The following is a 15,329-nucleotide window of genomic DNA, read 5'->3' as shown; positions in this document are numbered from 1 at the left end:
TAAAGCCCATAGGAAAGGAGGAGGAGCTGTCAACGGGCATTCTAAGCTGAATGTGCCTGCTCTCGTCAGATCGCGGCCGCCAGCCAGCTTGAGGCCTGGCAAGTACCAGTATGGGTGACCGGCTGGGAATCCCAGGTCCCGTTGACTTTTAAGGCCGTGAGTAGGTTTCTTTCCTTTTCGGAGTGTGCGTTCGCACTGCAGAAAGCCCATAGGAAAGGAGGAGGAGCTGTCAACGGGCATTCTAAGCTGAATGTGCCTGCTCTCGTCAGATCGCGGCCGCCAGCCAGCTTGAGGCCTGGCAAGTACCAGTATGGGTGACCGGCTGGGAATCCCAGGTCCCGTTGACTTTTAAGACGGTGAGTAGGTTGCTTTCCTTTTCGGAGGTGCGTTCGCACTGCAGAAAGCCCATAGGAAAGGAGGAGGAGCTGTCAACGGGCATTCTAAGCTGAATGTACCTGCTCTCGTCAGATCGCGGCCGCCAGCCAGCTTGAGGCCTGGCAAGTACCAGTATGGGTGACCGGCTGGAATCCCAGGTCCCATTGACTTTTAAGGCCGTGAGTAGGTTTCTTTCCGTTTCGGAGGTGCGTTCGCACTGCAGAAAGCCATAGGAAAGGAGGAGGAGCTGTCAACGGGCATTCTAAGCTGAATGTGCCTGCTCTCGTCAGATCGCGGCCGCCAGCCAGCTTGAGGCCTGGCAAGTACCAGTATGGGTGACCGGCTGGGAATCCCAGGTCCCGTTGACTTTTAAGGCCGTGAGTAGGTTTCTTTCCTTTTCGGAGGTGCGTTCGCACTGCAGAAAGCCCATAGAAAGGAGGAGGAGCTGTCAACGGGCATTCTAAGCTGAATGTGCCTGCTCTCGTCAGATCGCGGCCGCCAGCCAGCTTGAGGCCTGGCAAGTACCAGTATGGGTGACCGGCTGGGAATCCCAGGTCCCGTTGACTTTTAAGGCCGTGAGTAGGTTGCTTTCCTTTTCGGAGGTGCGTTCGCACTGCAGAAAGCCCATAGGAAAGGAGGAGGAGCTGTCAACGGGCATTCTAAGCTGAATGTACCTGCTCTCGTCAGATCGTGGCCGCCAGCCAGCTTGAGGCCTGGCAAGTACCAGTATGGGTGACCGGCTGGGAATCCCAGGTCCCATTGACTTTTAAGGCCGTGAGTAGGTTTCTTTCCGTTTCGGAGGTGCGTTCGCACTGCAGAAAGCCCATAGGAAAGGAGGAGGAGCTGTCAACGGGCATTCTTAGCTGAATGTGCCTGCTCTCGTCAGATCGCGGCCGCCAGCCAGCTTGAGGCCTGGCAAGTACCAGTATGGGTGACCGGCTGGGAATCCCAGGTCCCGTTGACTTTTAAGGCCGTGAGTAGGTTGCTTTCCTTTCGGAGGTGCGTTCGCACTGCAGAAAGCCCATAGGAAAGGAGGAGGAGCTGTCAACGGGCATTCTAAGCTGAATGTGCCTGCTCTCGTCAGATCGCGGCCGCCAGCCAGCTTGAGGCCTGGCAAGTACCAGTATGGGTGACCGGCTGGGAATCCCAGGTCCCGTTGACTTTTAAGGCCGTGAGTAGGTTTCTTTCCTTTTCGGAAGTGCGTTCGCACTGCAGAAAGCCCATAGGAAAGGAGGAGGAGCTGTCAACGGGCATTCTAAGCTGAATGTGCCTGCTCTCGTCAGATCGCGGCCGCCAGCCAGCTTGAGGCCTGGCAAGTACCAGTATGGGTGACCGGCTGGGAATCCCAGGTCCAGTTGACTTTTAAGGCCGTGAGTAGGTTTCTTTCCTTTTCGGAGGTGCGTTCGCACTGCAGAAAGCCCATAGGAAAGGAGGAGGAGCTGTCAACGGGCATTCTAAGCTGAATGTGCCTGCTCTCGTCAGATCGCGGCCGCCAGCCAGCTTGAGGCCTGGCAAGTACCAGTATGGGTGACCGGCTGGGAATCCAGGTCCCGTTGACTTTTAAGGCCGTGAGTAGGTTTCTTTCTTTTCGGAAGGTGCGTTCGCACTGCAGAAAGCCCATAGGAAAGGAGGAGGAGCTATCAACGGGCATTCTAAGCTGAATGTGCCTGCTCTCGTCAGATCGCGGCCGCCAGCCAGCTTGAGGCCTGGCAAGTACCAGTATGGGTGACCGGCTGGGAATCCCAGGTCCCGTTGACTTTTAAGGCCGTGAGTAGGTTTCTTTCCTTTTCGGAGGTGCGTTCGCACTGCAGAAAGCCCATAGGAAAGGAGGAGGAGCTGTCAACGGGCATTCTAAGCTGAATGTGCCTGCTCTCGTCAGATCGCGGCCGCCAGCCAGCTTGAGGCCTGGCAAGTACCAGTATGGGTGACCGGCTGGGAATACCAGGTCCCGTTGACTTTTAAGGCCGTGAGTAGGTTTCTTTCCGTTTCGGAGGTGCGTTCGCACTGCAGAAAGCCCATAGGAAAGGAGGAGGAGCTGTCAACGGGCATTCTAAGCTGAATGTGCCTGCTCTCGTCAGATCGCGGCCGCCAGCCAGCTTGAGGCCTGGCAAGTACCAGTATGGGTGACCGCTGGGAATCCCAGGTCCCGTTGACTTTTAAGGCCGTGAGTAGGTTGCTTTCCTTTTCGGAGGTGCGTTCGCACTGCAGAAAGCCCATAGGAAAGGAGAGGAGCTGTCAACGGGCATTCTAAGCTGAATGTGCCTGCTCTCGTCAGATCGCGGCCGCCAGCCAGCTTGAGGCCTGGCAAGTACCAGTATGGGTGACCGGCTGGGAATCCCAGGTCCCGTTGACTTTTAAGGCCGTGAGTAGGTTTCTTTCCTTTTCGGAAGTGCGTTCGCACTGCAGAAAGCCCATAGGAAAGGAGGAGGAGCTGTCAACGGGCATTCTAAGCTGAATGTGCCTGCTCTCGTCAGATCGCGGCCGCCAGCCAGCTTGAGGCCTGGCAAGTACCAGTATGGGTGACCGGCTGGGAATCCCAGGTCCAGTTGACTTTTAAGGCCGTGAGTAGGTTTCTTTCCTTTTCGGAGGTGCGTTCGCACTGCAGAAAGCCCATAGGAAAGGAGGAGGAGCTGTCAACGGGCAATCTAAGCTGAATGTGCCTGCTCTCGTCAGATCGCGGCCGCCAGCCAGCTTGAGGCCTGGCAAGTACCAGTATGGGTGACCGGCTGGGAATCCCAGGTCCCGTTGACTTTTAAGGCCGTGAGTAGGTTTCTTTTCCTTTTCGGAAGTGCGTTCGCACTGCAGAAAGCCCATAGGAAAGGAGGAGGAGCTATCAACGGGCATTCTAAGCTGAATGTGCCTGCTCTCGTCAGATCGCGGCCGCCAGCCAGCTTGAGGCCTGGCAAGTACCAGTATGGGTGACCGGCTGGGAATCCCAGGTCCCGTTGACTTTTAAGGCCGTGAGTAGGTTTCTTTCCTTTTCGGAGGTGCGTTCGCACTGCAGAAAGCCCATAGGAAAGGAGGAGGAGCTGTCAACGGGCATTCTAAGCTGAATGTGCCTGCTCTCGTCAGATCGCGGCCGCCAGCCAGCTTGAGGCCTGGCAAGTACCAGTATGGGTGATCGGCTGGGAATACCAGGTCCCGTTGACTTTTAAGGCCGTGAGTAGGTTTCTTTCCGTTTCGGAGGTGCGTTCGCACTGCAGAAAGCCCATAGGAAAGGAGGAGGAGCTGTCAACGGGCATTCTAAGCTGAATGTGCCTGCTCTCGTCAGATCGCGGCCGCCAGCCAGCTTGAGGCCTGGCAAGTACCAGTATGGGTGACCGGCTGGGAATCCCAGGTCCCGTTGACTTTTAAGGCCGTGAGTAGGTTGCTTTCCTTTTCGGAGGTGCGTTCGCACTGCAGAAAGCCCATAGGAAAGGAGGAGGAGCTGTCAACGGGCATTCTAAGCTGAATGTGCCTGCTCTCGTCAGATCGCGGCCGCCAGCCAGCTTGAGGCCTGGCAAGTACCAGTATGGGTGACCGGCTGGGAATCCCAGGTCCCGTTGACTTTTAAGGCCGTGAGTAGGTTGCTTTCCTTTTCGGAGGTGCGTTCGCACTGCAGAAAGCCCATAGGAAAGGAGGAGGAGCTGTCAACGGGCATTCTAAGCTGAATGTACCTGCTCTCGTCAGATCGCGGCCGCCAGCCAGCTTGAGGCCTGGCAAGTACCAGTATGGGTGACCGGCTGGGAATCCCAGGTCCCATTGACTTTTAAGGCCGTGAGTAGGTTTCTTTCCGTTTCGGAGGTGCGTTCGCACTGCAGAAAGCCCATAGGAAAGGAGGAGGAGCTGTCAACGGGCATTCTAAGCTGAATGTGCCTGCTCTCGTCAGATTCGCGGCCGCCAGCCAGCTTGAGGCCTGGCAAGTACCAGTATGGGTGACCGGCTGGGAATCCCAGGTCCCGTTGACTTTTAAGGCCGTGAGTAGGTTTCTTTCCTTTTCGGAGGTGCGTTCGCACTGCAGAAAGCCCATAGGAAAGGAGGAGGAGCTGTCAACGGGCATTCTAAGCTGAATGTGCCTGCTCTCGTCAGATCGCGGCCGCCAGCCAGCTTGAGGCCTGGCAAGTACCAGTATGGGTGACCGGCTGGGAATCCCAGGTCCCGTTGACTTTTATGGCCGTGAGTAGGTTGCTTTCCTTTTCGGAGGTGCGTTCGCACTGCAGAAAGCCCATATGAAAGGAGGAGGAGCTGTCAACGGGCATTCTAAGCTGAATGTGCCTGCTCTCGTCAGATCGCTGGCCGCCAGCCAGCTTGAGGCCTGGCAAGTACCAGTATGGGTGACCGGCTGGGAATCCCAGGTCCCGTTGACTTTTAAGGCCGTGAGTAGGTTTCTTTCCTTTTCGGAAGTGCGTTCGCACTGCAGAAAGCCCATAGGAAAGGAGGAGGAGCTGTCAACGGGCATTCTAAGCTGAATGTGCCTGCTCTCGTCAGATCGCGGCCGCCAGCCAGCTTGAGGCCTGGCAAGTACCAGTATGGGTGACCGGCTGGGAATCCCAGGTCCCGTTGACTTTTAAGGCCGTGAGTAGGTTTCTTTCCTTTTCGGAGGTGCGTTCGCACTGCAGAAAGCCCATAGGAAAGGAGGAGGAGCTGTCAACGGGCATTCTAAGCTGAATGTGCCTGCTCTCGTCAGATCGTCGGCCGCCAGCCAGCTTGAGGCCTGGCAAGTACCAGTATGGGTGACCGGCTGGGAATCCCAGGTCCCGTTGACTTTTAAGGCCGTGAGTAGGTTTCTTTCCGTTTCGGAGGTGCGTTCGCACTGCAGAAAGCCCATAGGAAAGGAGGAGGAGCTGTCAACGGGCATTCTAAGCTGAATGTGCCTGCTCTCGTCAGATCGCGGCCGCCAGCCAGCTTGAGGCCTGGCAAGTACCAGTATGGGTGACCGGCTGGGAATCCCAGGTCCCGTTGACTTTTAAGGCCGTGAGTAGGTTTCTTTCCTTTTCGGAGGTGCGTTCGCACTGCAGAAAGCCCATAGGAAAGGAGGAGGAGCTGTCAACGGGCATTCTAAGCTGAATGTGCCTGCTCTCGTCAGATCGCGGCCGCCAGCCAGCTTGAGGCCTGGCAAGTACCAGTATGGGTGACCGGCTGGGAATCCCAGGTCCCGTTGACTTTTAAGGCCGTGAGTAGGTTGCTTTCCTTTTCGGAGGTGCGTTCGCACTGCAGAAAGCCCATAGGAAAGGAGGAGGAGCTGTCAACGGGCATTCTAAGCTGAATGTGCCTGCTCTCGTCAGATCGCGGCCGCCAGCCAGCTTGAGGCCTGGCAAGTACCAGTATGGGTGACCGGCTGGGAATCCCAGGTCCCGTTGACTTTTAAGGCCGTGAGTAGGTTTCTTTCCTTTTCGGAGGTGCGTTCGCACTGCAGAAAGCCCATAGGAAAGGAGGAGGAGCTGTCAACGGGCATTCTAAGCTGAATGTGCCTGCTCTCGTCAGATCGCGGCCGCCAGCCAGCTTGAGGCCTGGCAAGTACCAGTATGGGTGACCGCTGGGAATCCCAGGTCCCGTTGACTTTTAAGGCCGTGAGTAGGTTGCTTTCCTTTTCGGAGGTGCGTTCGCACTGCAGAAAGCCCATAGGAAAGGAGGAGGAGCTGTCAACGGGCATTCTAAGCTGAATGTGCCTGCTCTCGTCAGATCGCGGCCGCCAGCCAGCTTGAGGCCTGGCAAGTACCAGTATGGGTGACCGGCTGGGAATCCCAGGTCCCGTTGACTTTTAAGGCCGTGAGTAGGTTTCTTTCCTTTTCGGAGGTGCGTTCGCACTGCAGAAAGCCCATAGGAAAGGAGGAGGAGCTGTCAACGGGCATTCTAAGCTGAATGTGCCTGCTCTCGTCAGATCGTGGCCGCCAGCCAGCTTGAGGCCTGGCAAGTACCAGTATGGGTGACCGGCTGGGAATCCCAGGTCCCGTTGACTTTTAAGGCCGTGAGTAGGTTTCTTTCCGTTTCGGAGGTGCGTTCGCACTGCAGAAAGCCCATAGGAAAGGAGGAGGAGCTGTCAACGGGCATTCTAAGCTGAATGTGCCTGCTCTCGTCAGATCGCGGCCGCCAGCCAGCTTGAGGCCTGGCAAGTACCAGTATGGGTGACCGGCTGGGAATCCCAGGTCCCGTTGACTTTTAAGGCCGTGAGTAGGTTTCTTTCCTTTTCGGAGGTGCGTTCGCACTGCAGAAAGCCCATAGGAAAGGAGGAGGAGCTGTCAACGGGCATTCTAAGCTGAATGTGCCTGCTCTCGTCAGATCGCGGCCGCCAGCCAGCTTGAGGCCTGGCAAGTACCAGTATGGGTGACCGGCTGGGAATCCCAGGTCCCGTTGACTTTTAAGGCCGTGAGTAGGTTGCTTTCCTTTTCGGAGGTGCGTTCGCACTGCAGAAAGCCCATAGGAAAGGAGGAGGAGCTGTCAACGGGCATTCTAAGCTGAATGTGCCTGCTCTCGTCAGATCGCGGCCGCCAGCCAGCTTGAGGCCTGGCAAGTACCAGTATGGGTGACCGGCTGGGAATCCCAGGTCCCGTTGACTTTTAAGGCCGTGAGTAGGTTTCTTTCCTTTTCGGAGGTGCGTTCGCACTGCAGAAAGCCCATAGGAAAGGAGGAGGAGCTGTCAACGGGCATTCTAAGCTGAATGTGCCTGCTCTCGTCAGATCGCGGCCGCCAGCCAGCTTGAGGCCTGGCAAGTACCAGTATGGGTGACCGGCTGGGAATCCCAGGTCCCGTTGACTTTTAAGGCCGTGAGTAGGTTGCTTTCCTTTTCGGAGGTGCGTTCGCACTGCAGAAAGCCCATAGGAAAGGAGGAGGAGCTGTCAACGGGCATTCTAAGCTGAATGTGCCTGCTCTCGTCAGATCGCGGCCGCCAGCCAGCTTGAGGCCTGGCAAGTACCAGTATGGGTGACCGGCTGGGAATCCCAGGTCCCGTTGACTTTTAAGGCCGTGAGTAGGTTTCTTTCCTTTTCGGAGGTGCGTTCGCACTGCAGAAAGCCCATAGGAAAGGAGGAGGAGCTGTCAACGGGCATTCTAAGCTGAATGTGCCTGCTCTCGTCAGATCGTGGCCGCCAGCCAGCTTGAGGCCTGGCAAGTACCAGTATGGGTGACCGGCTGGGAATCCCAGGTCCCGTTGACTTTTAAGGCCGTGAGTAGGTTTCTTTCCGTTTCGGAGGTGCGTTCGCACTGCAGAAAGCCCATAGGAAAGGAGGAGGAGCTGTCAACGGGCATTCTAAGCTGAATGTGCCTGCTCTCGTCAGATCGCGGCCGCCAGCCAGCTTGAGGCCTGGCAAGTACCAGTATGGGTGACCGGCTGGGAATCCCAGGTCCCGTTGACTTTTAAGGCCGTGAGTAGGTTTCTTTCCTTTTCGGAGGTGCGTTCGCACTGCAGAAAGCCCATAGGAAAGGAGGAGGAGCTGTCAACGGGCATTCTAAGCTGAATGTGCCTGCTCTCGTCAGATCGCGGCCGCCAGCCAGCTTGAGGCCTGGCAAGTACCAGTATGGGTGACCGGCTGGGAATCCCAGGTCCCGTTGACTTTTAAGGCCGTGAGTAGGTTGCTTTCCTTTTCGGAGGTGCGTTCGCACTGCAGAAAGCCCATAGGAAAGGAGGAGGAGCTGTCAACGGGCATTCTAAGCTGAATGTACCTGCTCTCGTCAGATCGTGGCCGCCAGCCAGCTTGAGGCCTGGCAAGTACCAGTATGGGTGACCGGCTGGGAATCCCAGGTCCCATTGACTTTTAAGGCCGTGAGTAGGTTTCTTTCCGTTTCGGAGGTGCGTTCGCACTGCAGAAAGCCCATAGGAAAGGAGGAGGAGCTGTCAACGGGCATTCTAAGCTGAATGTGCCTGCTCTCGTCAGATCGCGGCCGCCAGCCAGCTTGAGGCCTGGCAAGTACCAGTATGGGTGACCGGCTGGGAATCCCAGGTCCCGTTGACTTTTAAGGCCGTGAGTAGGTTTCTTTCCTTTTCGGAGGTGCGTTCGCACTGCAGAAAGCCCATAGGAAAGGAGGAGGAGCTGTCAACGGGCATTCTTAGCTGAATGTGCCTGCTCTCGTCTAGATCGCGGCCGCCAGCCAGCTTGAGGCCTGGCAAGTACCAGTATGGGTGACCGGCTGGGAATCCCAGGTCCCGTTGACTTTTAAGGCCGTGAGTAGGTTGCTTTCCTTTTCGGAGGTGCGTTCGCACTGCAGAAAGCCCATAGGAAAGGAGGAGGAGCTGTCAACGGGCATTCTAAGCTGAATGTGCCTGCTCTCGTCAGATCGCGGCCGCCAGCCAGCTTGAGGCCTGGCAAGTACCAGTATGGGTGACCGGCTGGGAATCCCAGGTCCCGTTGACTTTTAAGGCCGTGAGTAGGTTTCTTTCCTTTTCGGAAGTGCGTTCGCACTGCAGAAAGCCCATAGGAAAGGAGGAGGAGCTGTCAACGGGCATTCTAAGCTGAATGTGCCTGCTCTCGTCAGATCGCGGCCGCCAGCCAGCTTGAGGCCTGGCAAGTACCATATGGGTGACCGGCTGGGAATCCCAGGTCCAGTTGACTTTTAAGGCCGTGAGTAGGTTTCTTTCCTTTTCGGAGGTGCGTTCGCACTGCAGAAGCCCATAGGAAAGGGAGGAGGAGCTGTCAACGGGCAATCTAAGCTGAATGTGCCTGCTCTCGTCAGATCGCGGCCGCCAGCCAGCTTGAGGCCTGGCAAGTACCAGTATGGGTGACCGGCTGGGAATCCCAGGTCCCGTTGACTTTTAAGGCCCGTGAGTAGGTTTCTTTTCTTTTCGGAAGTGCGTTCGCACTGCAGAAAGCCCATAGGAAAGGAGGAGGAGCTATCAACGGGCATTCTAAGCTGAATGTGCCTGCTCTCGTCAGATCGCGGCCGCCAGCCAGCTTGAGGCCTGGCAAGTACCAGTATGGGTGACCGGCTGGGAATCCCAGGTCCCGTTGACTTTTAAGGCCAGTGAGTAGGTTTCTTTCCTTTTCGGAGGTGCGTTTGCACTGCAGAAAGCCCATAGGAAAGGAGGAGGAGCTGTCAACGGGCATTCTAAGCTGAATGTGCCTGCTCTCGTCAGATCGCGGCCGCCAGCCAGCTTGAGCCTGGCAAGTACCAGTATGGGTGACCGGCTGGGAATCCAGGTCCCGTTGACTTTTAAGGCCGTGAGTAGGTTTCTTTCCGTTTCGGAGGTGCGTTCGCACTGCAGAAAGCCCATAGGAAAGGAGGAGGAGCTGTCAACGGGCATTCTAAGCTGAATGTGCCTGCTCTCGTCAGATCGCGGCGCCAGCCAGCTTGAGGCCTGGCAAAGTACCAGTATGGGTGACCGGCTGGGAATCCCAGGTCCCGTTGACTTTTAAGGCCGTGAGTAGGTTGCTTTCCTTTTCGGAGGTGCGTTCGCACTGCAGAAAGCCCATAGGAAAGGAGGAGGAGCTGTCAACGGGCATTCTAAGCTGAATGTGCCTGCTCTCGTCAGATCGTGGCCGCCAGCCAGCTTGAGGCCTGGCAAGTACCAGTATGGGTGACCGGCTGGGAATCCCAGGTCCCCGTTGACTTTTAAGGCCGTGAGTAGGTTTCTTTCCGTTTCGGAGGTGCGTTCGCACTGCAGAAAGCCCATAGGAAAGGAGGAGGAGCTGTCAACGGGCATTCTAAGCTGAATGTGCCTGCTCTCGTCAGATCGCGGCCGCCAGCCAGCTTGAGGCCTGGCAAGTACCAGTATGGGTGACCGGCTGGGAATCCAGGTCCCGTTGACTTTTAAGGCCGTGAGTAGGTTTCTTTCCTTTTCGGAGGTGCGTTCGCACTGCAGAAAGCCCATAGGAAAGGAGGAGGAGCTGTCAACGGGCATTCTAAGCTGAATGTGCCTGCTCTCGTCAGATCGCGGCCGCCAGCCAGCTTGAGGCCTGGCAAGTACCAGTATGGGTGACCGGCTGGGAATCCCAGGTCCCGTTGACTTTTAAGGCCGTGAGTAGGTTGCTTTCCTTTTCGGAGGTGCGTTCGCACTGCAGAAAGCCCATAGGAAAGGAGGAGGAGCTGTCAACGGGCATTCTAAGCTGAATGTACCTGCTCTCGTCAGATCGTGGCCGCCAGCCAGCTTGAGGCCTGGCAAGTACCAGTATGGGTGACCGGCTGGGAATCCCAGGTCCCATTGACTTTTAAGGCCGTGAGTAGGTTTCTTTCCGTTTCGGAGGTGCGTTCGCACTGCAGAAAGCCCATAGGAAAGGAGGAGGAGCTGTCAACGGGCATTCTAAGCTGAATGTGCCTGCTCTCGTCAGATCGCGGCCGCCAGCCAGCTTGAGGCCTGGCAAGTACCAGTATGGGTGACCGGCTGGGAATCCCAGGTCCCGTTGACTTTTAAGGCCGTGAGTAGGTTTCTTTCCTTTTCGGAGGTGCGTTCGCACTGCAGAAAGCCCATAGGAAAGGAGGAGGAGCTGTCAACGGGCATTCTTAGCTGAATGTGCCTGCTCTCGTCAGATCGCGGCCGCCAGCCAGCTTGAGGCCTGCAAGTACCAGTATGGGTGACCGGCTGGGAATCCCAGGTCCCGTTGACTTTTAAGGCCGTGAGTAGGTTGCTTTCCTTTTCGGAGGTGCGTTCGCACTGCAGAAAGCCCATAGGAAAGGAGGAGGAGCTGTCAACGGGCATTCTAAGCTGAATGTGCCTGCTCTCGTCAGATCGCGGCCGCCAGCCAGCTGAGGCCTGGCAAGTACCAGTATGGGTGACCGGCTGGGAATCCCAGGTCCCGTTGACTTTTAAGGCCCGTGAGTAGGTTTCTTTCCTTTTCGGAAGTGCGTTCGCACTGCAGAAAGCCCATAGGAAAGGAGGAGGAGCTGTCAACGGGCATTCTAAGGCTGAATGTGCCTGCTCTCGTCAGATCGCGGCCGCCAGCCAGCTTGAGGCCTGGCAGTACCAGTATGGGTGACCGGCTGGGAATCCCAGGTCCAGTTGACTTTTAAGGCCGTGAGTAGGTTTCTTTCCTTTTCGGAGGTGCGTTCGCACTGCAGAAAGCCCATAGGAAAGGAGGAGGAGCTGTCAACGGGCAATCTAAGCTGAATGTGCCTGCTCTCGTCAGATCGCGGCGCCAGCCAGCTTGAGGCCTGGCAAGTACCAGTATGGGTGACCGGCTGGGAATCCAGGTCCCGTTGACTTTTAAGGCCGTGAGTAGGTTTTCTTTTCTTTTCGGAAGTGCGTTCGCACTGCAGAAAGCCCATAGGAAAGGAGGAGGAGCTATCAACGGGCATTCTAAGCTGAATGTGCCTGCTCTCGTCAGATCGCGGCCGCCAGCCAGCTTGAGGCCTGGCAAGTACCAGTATGGGTGACCGGCTGGGAATCCCAGGTCCCGTTGACTTTTAAGGCCGTGAGTAGGTTTCTTTCCTTTTCGGAGGTGCGTTTGCACTGCAGAAAGCCCATAGGAAAGGAGGAGGAGCTGTCAACGGGCATTCTAAGCTGAATGTGCCTGCTCTCGTCAGATCGCGGCCCGCCAGCCAGCTTGAGGCCTGGCAAGTACCAGTATGGGTGACCGGCTGGGAATCCCAGGTCCCGTTGACTTTTAAGGCCGTGAGTAGGTTTCTTTCGTTTCGGAGGTGCGTTCGCACTGCAGAAAGCCCATAGGAAAGGAGGAGGAGCTGTCAACGGGCATTCTAAGCTGAATGTGCTGCTCTCGTCAGATCGCGGCCGCCAGCCAGCTTGAGGCCTGGCAAGTACCAGTATGGGTGACCGGCTGGGAATCCCAGGTCCCGTTGACTTTTAAGGCCGGTGAGTAGGTTGCTTTCCTTTTCGGAGGTGCGTTCGCACTGCAGAAAGCCCATAGGAAAGGAGGAGGAGCTGTCAACGGGCATTCTAAGGCTGAATGTGCCTGCTCTCGTCAGATCGCGGCCGCCAGCCAGCTTGAGGCCTGGCAAGTACCAGTATGGGTGACCGGCTGGGAATCCCAGGTCCCGTTGACTTTTAAGGCCGTGAGTAGGTTGCTTTCCTTTTCGGAGGTGCGTTCGCACTGCAGAAAGCCCATAGGAAAGGAGGAGGAGCTGTCAACGGGCATTCTAAGCTGAATGTACCTGCTCTCGTCAGATCGCGGCCGCCAGCCAGCTTGAGGCCTGGCAAGTACCAGTATGGGTGACCGGCTGGGAATCCCAGGTCCCATTGACTTTTAAGGCCGTGAGTAGGTTTCTTTCCGTTTCGGAGGTGCGTTCGCACTGCAGAAAGCCCATAGGAAAGGAGGAGGAGCTGTCAACGGGCATTCTAAGCTGAATGTGCCTGCTCTCGTCAGATTGCGGCCGCCAGCCAGCTTGAGGCCTGGCAAGTACCAGTATGGGTGACCGGCTGGGAATCCCAGGTCCCGTTGACTTTTAAGGCCGTGAGTAGGTTTCTTTCCTTTTCGGAGGTGCGTTCGCACTGCAGAAAGCCCATAGGAAAGGAAGAGGAGCTGTCAACGGGCATTCTAAGCTGAATGTGCCTGCTCTCGTCAGATCGCGGCCGCCAGCCAGCTTGAGGCCTGGCAAGTACCAGTATGGGTGACCGGCTGGGAATCCCAGGTCCCGTTGACTTTTATGGCCGTGAGTAGGTTGCTTTCCTTTTCGGAGGTGCGTTCGCACTGCAGAAAGCCCATATGAAAGGAGGAGGAGCTGTCAACGGGCATTCTAAGCTGAATGTGCCTGCTCTCGTCAGATCGCGGCCGCCAGCCAGCTTGAGGCCTGGCAAGTACCAGTATGGGTGACCGGCTGGAAATCCCAGGTCCCGTTGACTTATAAGGCCGTGAGTAGGTTTCTTTCCTTTTCGGAAGTGCGTTCGCACTGCAGAAAGCCCATAGGAAAGGAGGAGGAGCTGTCAACGGGCATTCTAAGCTGAATGTGCCTGCTCTCGTCAGATCGCGGCCGCCAGCCAGCTTGAGGCCTGGCAAGTACCAGTATGGGTGACCGGCTGGGAATCCCAGGTCCCGTTGACTTTTAAGGCCGTGAGTAGGTTTCTTTCCTTTTCGGAGGTGCGTTCGCACTGCAGAAAGCCCATAGGAAAGGAGGAGGAGCTGTCAACGGGCATTCTAAGCTGAATGTGCCTGCTCTCGTCAGATCGTGGCCGCCAGCCAGCTTGAGGCCTGGCAAGTACCAGTATGGGTGACCGGCTGGGAATCCCAGGTCCCGTTGACTTTTAAGGCCGTGAGTAGGTTTCTTTCCGTTTCGGAGGTGCGTTCGCACTGCAGAAAGCCCATAGGAAAGGAGGAGGAGCTGTCAACGGGCATTCTAAGCTGAATGTGCCTGCTCTCGTCAGATCGCGGCCGCCAGCCAGCTTGAGGCCTGGCAAGTACCAGTATGGGTGACCGGCTGGGAATCCCAGGTCCCGTTGACTTTTAAGGCCGTGAGTAGGTTTCTTTCCTTTTCGGAGGTGCGTTCGCACTGCAGAAAGCCCATAGGAAAGGAGGAGGAGCTGTCAACGGGCATTCTTAGCTGAATGTGCCTGCTCTCGTCAGATCGCGGCCGCCAGCCAGCTTGAGGCCTGGCAAGTACCAGTATGGGTGACCGGCTGGGAATCCCAGGTCCCGTTGACTTTTAAGGCCGTGAGTAGGTTGCTTTCCTTTTCGGAGGTGCGTTCGCACTGCAGAAAGCCCATAGGAAAGGAGGAGGAGCTGTCAACGGGCATTCTAAGCTGAATGTGCCTGCTCTCGTCAGATCGCGGCCGCCAGCCAGCTTGAGGCCTGGCAAGTACCAGTATGGGTGACCGGCTGGGAATCCCAGGTCCCGTTGACTTTTAAGGCCGTGAGTAGGTTTCTTTCCTTTTCGGAGGTGCGTTCGCACTGCAGAAAGCCCATAGGAAAGGAGGAGGAGCTGTCAACGGGCATTCTAAGCTGAATGTGCCTGCTCTCGTCAGATCGCGGCCGCCAGCCAGCTTGAGGCCTGGCAAGTACCAGTATGGGTGACCGGCTGGGAATCCCAGGTCCCGTTGACTTTTAAGGCCGTGAGTAGGTTGCTTTCCTTTTCGGAGGTGCGTTCGCACTGCAGAAAGCCCATAGGAAAGGAGGAGGAGCTGTCAACGGGCATTCTAAGCTGAATGTGCCTGCTCTCGTCAGATCGCGGCCGCCAGCCAGCTTGAGGCCTGGCAAGTACCAGTATGGGTGACCGGCTGGGAATCCCAGGTCCCGTTGACTTTTAAGGCCGTGAGTAGGTTTCTTTCCTTTTCGGAGGTGCGTTCGCACTGCAGAAAGCCCATAGGAAAGGAGGAGGAGCTGTCAACGGGCATTCTAAGCTGAATGTGCCTGCTCTCGTCAGATCGTGGCCGCCAGCCAGCTTGAGGCCTGGCAAGTACCAGTATGGGTGACCGGCTGGGAATCCCAGGTCCCGTTGACTTTTAAGGCCGTGAGTAGGTTTCTTTCCGTTTCGGAGGTGCGTTCGCACTGCAGAAAGCCCATAGGAAAGGAGGAGGAGCTGTCAACGGGCATTCTAAGCTGAATGTGCCTGCTCTCGTCAGATCGCGGCCGCCAGCCAGCTTGAGGCCTGGCAAGTACCAGTATGGGTGACCGGCTGGGAATCCCAGGTCCCGTTGACTTTTAAGGCCGTGAGTAGGTTTCTTTCCTTTTCGGAGGTGCGTTCGCACTGCAGAAAGCCCATAGGAAAGGAGGAGGAGCTGTCAACGGGCATTCTAAGCTGAATGTGCCTGCTCTCGTCAGATCGCGGCCGCCAGCCAGCTTGAGGCCTGGCAAGTACCAGTATGGGTGACCGGCTGGGAATCCCAGGTCCCGTTGACTTTTAAGGCCGTGAGTAGGTTGCTTTCCTTTTCGGAGGTGCGTTCGCACTGCAGAAAGCCCATAGGAAAGGAGGAGGAGCTGTCAACGGGCATTCTAAGCTGAATGTACCTGCTCTCGTCAGATCGTGGCCGCCAGCCAGCTTGAGGCCTGGCAAGTACCAGTATGGGTGACCGGCTGGGAATCCCAGGTCCCATTGACTTTTAAGGCCGTGAGTAGGTTTCTTTCCGTTTCGGAGGTGCGTTCGCACTGCAGAAAGCCCAT

At 56.6% G+C, this 15,329-nt stretch overlaps 67 pseudogenes; all 67 read left to right on the top strand.

The window, feature by feature from the left end:
* Positions 1–28: 28 nt before the first annotated feature.
* On the top strand, positions 29–147 carry LOC136596462 (5S ribosomal RNA; annotated as a pseudogene).
* An 81-nt stretch (positions 148–228) lies between these two features.
* On the top strand, positions 229–347 carry LOC136596461 (5S ribosomal RNA; annotated as a pseudogene).
* Positions 348–624: 277 nt separating this feature from the next.
* LOC136596460 (5S ribosomal RNA) lies at positions 625–743 on the top strand (annotated as a pseudogene).
* Positions 744–822: 79 nt separating this feature from the next.
* Positions 823–941, top strand: LOC136596458 (5S ribosomal RNA; annotated as a pseudogene).
* An 80-nt stretch (positions 942–1,021) lies between these two features.
* LOC136597431 (5S ribosomal RNA) lies at positions 1,022–1,140 on the top strand (annotated as a pseudogene).
* An 80-nt stretch (positions 1,141–1,220) lies between these two features.
* Positions 1,221–1,339, top strand: LOC136596598 (5S ribosomal RNA; annotated as a pseudogene).
* Positions 1,340–1,418: 79 nt separating this feature from the next.
* LOC136596457 (5S ribosomal RNA) lies at positions 1,419–1,537 on the top strand (annotated as a pseudogene).
* Positions 1,538–1,617: 80 nt separating this feature from the next.
* Positions 1,618–1,736, top strand: LOC136597344 (5S ribosomal RNA; annotated as a pseudogene).
* An 80-nt stretch (positions 1,737–1,816) lies between these two features.
* Positions 1,817–1,934, top strand: LOC136596528 (5S ribosomal RNA; annotated as a pseudogene).
* Positions 1,935–2,014: 80 nt separating this feature from the next.
* Positions 2,015–2,133, top strand: LOC136596834 (5S ribosomal RNA; annotated as a pseudogene).
* An 80-nt stretch (positions 2,134–2,213) lies between these two features.
* LOC136596778 (5S ribosomal RNA) lies at positions 2,214–2,332 on the top strand (annotated as a pseudogene).
* Positions 2,333–2,412: 80 nt separating this feature from the next.
* Positions 2,413–2,530, top strand: LOC136597186 (5S ribosomal RNA; annotated as a pseudogene).
* A 79-nt stretch (positions 2,531–2,609) lies between these two features.
* LOC136596455 (5S ribosomal RNA) lies at positions 2,610–2,728 on the top strand (annotated as a pseudogene).
* Positions 2,729–2,808: 80 nt separating this feature from the next.
* Positions 2,809–2,927, top strand: LOC136597343 (5S ribosomal RNA; annotated as a pseudogene).
* Positions 2,928–3,007: 80 nt separating this feature from the next.
* Positions 3,008–3,126, top strand: LOC136596817 (5S ribosomal RNA; annotated as a pseudogene).
* Positions 3,127–3,207: 81 nt separating this feature from the next.
* On the top strand, positions 3,208–3,326 carry LOC136596833 (5S ribosomal RNA; annotated as a pseudogene).
* An 80-nt stretch (positions 3,327–3,406) lies between these two features.
* On the top strand, positions 3,407–3,525 carry LOC136596750 (5S ribosomal RNA; annotated as a pseudogene).
* An 80-nt stretch (positions 3,526–3,605) lies between these two features.
* On the top strand, positions 3,606–3,724 carry LOC136596454 (5S ribosomal RNA; annotated as a pseudogene).
* Positions 3,725–3,804: 80 nt separating this feature from the next.
* LOC136596453 (5S ribosomal RNA) lies at positions 3,805–3,923 on the top strand (annotated as a pseudogene).
* An 80-nt stretch (positions 3,924–4,003) lies between these two features.
* On the top strand, positions 4,004–4,122 carry LOC136596738 (5S ribosomal RNA; annotated as a pseudogene).
* Positions 4,123–4,202: 80 nt separating this feature from the next.
* LOC136597469 (5S ribosomal RNA) lies at positions 4,203–4,322 on the top strand (annotated as a pseudogene).
* Positions 4,323–4,402: 80 nt separating this feature from the next.
* LOC136596452 (5S ribosomal RNA) lies at positions 4,403–4,521 on the top strand (annotated as a pseudogene).
* An 80-nt stretch (positions 4,522–4,601) lies between these two features.
* Positions 4,602–4,721, top strand: LOC136597475 (5S ribosomal RNA; annotated as a pseudogene).
* Positions 4,722–4,801: 80 nt separating this feature from the next.
* Positions 4,802–4,920, top strand: LOC136596451 (5S ribosomal RNA; annotated as a pseudogene).
* A 280-nt stretch (positions 4,921–5,200) lies between these two features.
* On the top strand, positions 5,201–5,319 carry LOC136596450 (5S ribosomal RNA; annotated as a pseudogene).
* Positions 5,320–5,399: 80 nt separating this feature from the next.
* LOC136596449 (5S ribosomal RNA) lies at positions 5,400–5,518 on the top strand (annotated as a pseudogene).
* Positions 5,519–5,598: 80 nt separating this feature from the next.
* LOC136596448 (5S ribosomal RNA) lies at positions 5,599–5,717 on the top strand (annotated as a pseudogene).
* An 80-nt stretch (positions 5,718–5,797) lies between these two features.
* Positions 5,798–5,915, top strand: LOC136597185 (5S ribosomal RNA; annotated as a pseudogene).
* An 80-nt stretch (positions 5,916–5,995) lies between these two features.
* Positions 5,996–6,114, top strand: LOC136596446 (5S ribosomal RNA; annotated as a pseudogene).
* An 80-nt stretch (positions 6,115–6,194) lies between these two features.
* On the top strand, positions 6,195–6,313 carry LOC136596993 (5S ribosomal RNA; annotated as a pseudogene).
* Positions 6,314–6,393: 80 nt separating this feature from the next.
* Positions 6,394–6,512, top strand: LOC136596444 (5S ribosomal RNA; annotated as a pseudogene).
* An 80-nt stretch (positions 6,513–6,592) lies between these two features.
* On the top strand, positions 6,593–6,711 carry LOC136596443 (5S ribosomal RNA; annotated as a pseudogene).
* Positions 6,712–6,791: 80 nt separating this feature from the next.
* LOC136596442 (5S ribosomal RNA) lies at positions 6,792–6,910 on the top strand (annotated as a pseudogene).
* Positions 6,911–6,990: 80 nt separating this feature from the next.
* Positions 6,991–7,109, top strand: LOC136596441 (5S ribosomal RNA; annotated as a pseudogene).
* An 80-nt stretch (positions 7,110–7,189) lies between these two features.
* Positions 7,190–7,308, top strand: LOC136596440 (5S ribosomal RNA; annotated as a pseudogene).
* Positions 7,309–7,388: 80 nt separating this feature from the next.
* LOC136596991 (5S ribosomal RNA) lies at positions 7,389–7,507 on the top strand (annotated as a pseudogene).
* An 80-nt stretch (positions 7,508–7,587) lies between these two features.
* Positions 7,588–7,706, top strand: LOC136596439 (5S ribosomal RNA; annotated as a pseudogene).
* Positions 7,707–7,786: 80 nt separating this feature from the next.
* On the top strand, positions 7,787–7,905 carry LOC136596438 (5S ribosomal RNA; annotated as a pseudogene).
* Positions 7,906–7,985: 80 nt separating this feature from the next.
* LOC136597430 (5S ribosomal RNA) lies at positions 7,986–8,104 on the top strand (annotated as a pseudogene).
* An 80-nt stretch (positions 8,105–8,184) lies between these two features.
* Positions 8,185–8,303, top strand: LOC136596437 (5S ribosomal RNA; annotated as a pseudogene).
* An 80-nt stretch (positions 8,304–8,383) lies between these two features.
* Positions 8,384–8,503, top strand: LOC136596782 (5S ribosomal RNA; annotated as a pseudogene).
* An 80-nt stretch (positions 8,504–8,583) lies between these two features.
* LOC136596436 (5S ribosomal RNA) lies at positions 8,584–8,702 on the top strand (annotated as a pseudogene).
* A 278-nt stretch (positions 8,703–8,980) lies between these two features.
* On the top strand, positions 8,981–9,099 carry LOC136596816 (5S ribosomal RNA; annotated as a pseudogene).
* Positions 9,100–9,180: 81 nt separating this feature from the next.
* LOC136596832 (5S ribosomal RNA) lies at positions 9,181–9,299 on the top strand (annotated as a pseudogene).
* Positions 9,300–9,776: 477 nt separating this feature from the next.
* On the top strand, positions 9,777–9,896 carry LOC136597188 (5S ribosomal RNA; annotated as a pseudogene).
* Positions 9,897–9,976: 80 nt separating this feature from the next.
* Positions 9,977–10,094, top strand: LOC136596527 (5S ribosomal RNA; annotated as a pseudogene).
* An 80-nt stretch (positions 10,095–10,174) lies between these two features.
* Positions 10,175–10,293, top strand: LOC136597568 (5S ribosomal RNA; annotated as a pseudogene).
* An 80-nt stretch (positions 10,294–10,373) lies between these two features.
* LOC136597424 (5S ribosomal RNA) lies at positions 10,374–10,492 on the top strand (annotated as a pseudogene).
* Positions 10,493–10,572: 80 nt separating this feature from the next.
* On the top strand, positions 10,573–10,691 carry LOC136596433 (5S ribosomal RNA; annotated as a pseudogene).
* An 874-nt stretch (positions 10,692–11,565) lies between these two features.
* On the top strand, positions 11,566–11,684 carry LOC136596830 (5S ribosomal RNA; annotated as a pseudogene).
* An 80-nt stretch (positions 11,685–11,764) lies between these two features.
* Positions 11,765–11,884, top strand: LOC136597312 (5S ribosomal RNA; annotated as a pseudogene).
* A 278-nt stretch (positions 11,885–12,162) lies between these two features.
* LOC136597436 (5S ribosomal RNA) lies at positions 12,163–12,282 on the top strand (annotated as a pseudogene).
* Positions 12,283–12,362: 80 nt separating this feature from the next.
* On the top strand, positions 12,363–12,481 carry LOC136596737 (5S ribosomal RNA; annotated as a pseudogene).
* An 80-nt stretch (positions 12,482–12,561) lies between these two features.
* LOC136597056 (5S ribosomal RNA) lies at positions 12,562–12,680 on the top strand (annotated as a pseudogene).
* Positions 12,681–12,760: 80 nt separating this feature from the next.
* LOC136596432 (5S ribosomal RNA) lies at positions 12,761–12,879 on the top strand (annotated as a pseudogene).
* Positions 12,880–12,959: 80 nt separating this feature from the next.
* Positions 12,960–13,078, top strand: LOC136597150 (5S ribosomal RNA; annotated as a pseudogene).
* Positions 13,079–13,158: 80 nt separating this feature from the next.
* On the top strand, positions 13,159–13,277 carry LOC136596431 (5S ribosomal RNA; annotated as a pseudogene).
* An 80-nt stretch (positions 13,278–13,357) lies between these two features.
* Positions 13,358–13,476, top strand: LOC136596990 (5S ribosomal RNA; annotated as a pseudogene).
* Positions 13,477–13,556: 80 nt separating this feature from the next.
* Positions 13,557–13,675, top strand: LOC136596430 (5S ribosomal RNA; annotated as a pseudogene).
* Positions 13,676–13,755: 80 nt separating this feature from the next.
* On the top strand, positions 13,756–13,874 carry LOC136596591 (5S ribosomal RNA; annotated as a pseudogene).
* An 80-nt stretch (positions 13,875–13,954) lies between these two features.
* On the top strand, positions 13,955–14,073 carry LOC136596429 (5S ribosomal RNA; annotated as a pseudogene).
* Positions 14,074–14,153: 80 nt separating this feature from the next.
* LOC136596428 (5S ribosomal RNA) lies at positions 14,154–14,272 on the top strand (annotated as a pseudogene).
* Positions 14,273–14,352: 80 nt separating this feature from the next.
* On the top strand, positions 14,353–14,471 carry LOC136597566 (5S ribosomal RNA; annotated as a pseudogene).
* Positions 14,472–14,551: 80 nt separating this feature from the next.
* Positions 14,552–14,670, top strand: LOC136596989 (5S ribosomal RNA; annotated as a pseudogene).
* Positions 14,671–14,750: 80 nt separating this feature from the next.
* On the top strand, positions 14,751–14,869 carry LOC136596427 (5S ribosomal RNA; annotated as a pseudogene).
* An 80-nt stretch (positions 14,870–14,949) lies between these two features.
* On the top strand, positions 14,950–15,068 carry LOC136596426 (5S ribosomal RNA; annotated as a pseudogene).
* An 80-nt stretch (positions 15,069–15,148) lies between these two features.
* On the top strand, positions 15,149–15,267 carry LOC136597429 (5S ribosomal RNA; annotated as a pseudogene).
* Positions 15,268–15,329: the final 62 nt, after the last annotated feature.

The sequence above is a fragment of the Eleutherodactylus coqui genome, unplaced genomic scaffold, assembly GCF_035609145.1.
Source record: "Eleutherodactylus coqui strain aEleCoq1 unplaced genomic scaffold, aEleCoq1.hap1 HAP1_SCAFFOLD_117, whole genome shotgun sequence".
In the NCBI taxonomy this organism is placed as follows: Eukaryota; Metazoa; Chordata; class Amphibia; order Anura; family Eleutherodactylidae; genus Eleutherodactylus; species Eleutherodactylus coqui.
This window is presented reverse-complemented; position numbering and strand designations above follow the sequence as displayed.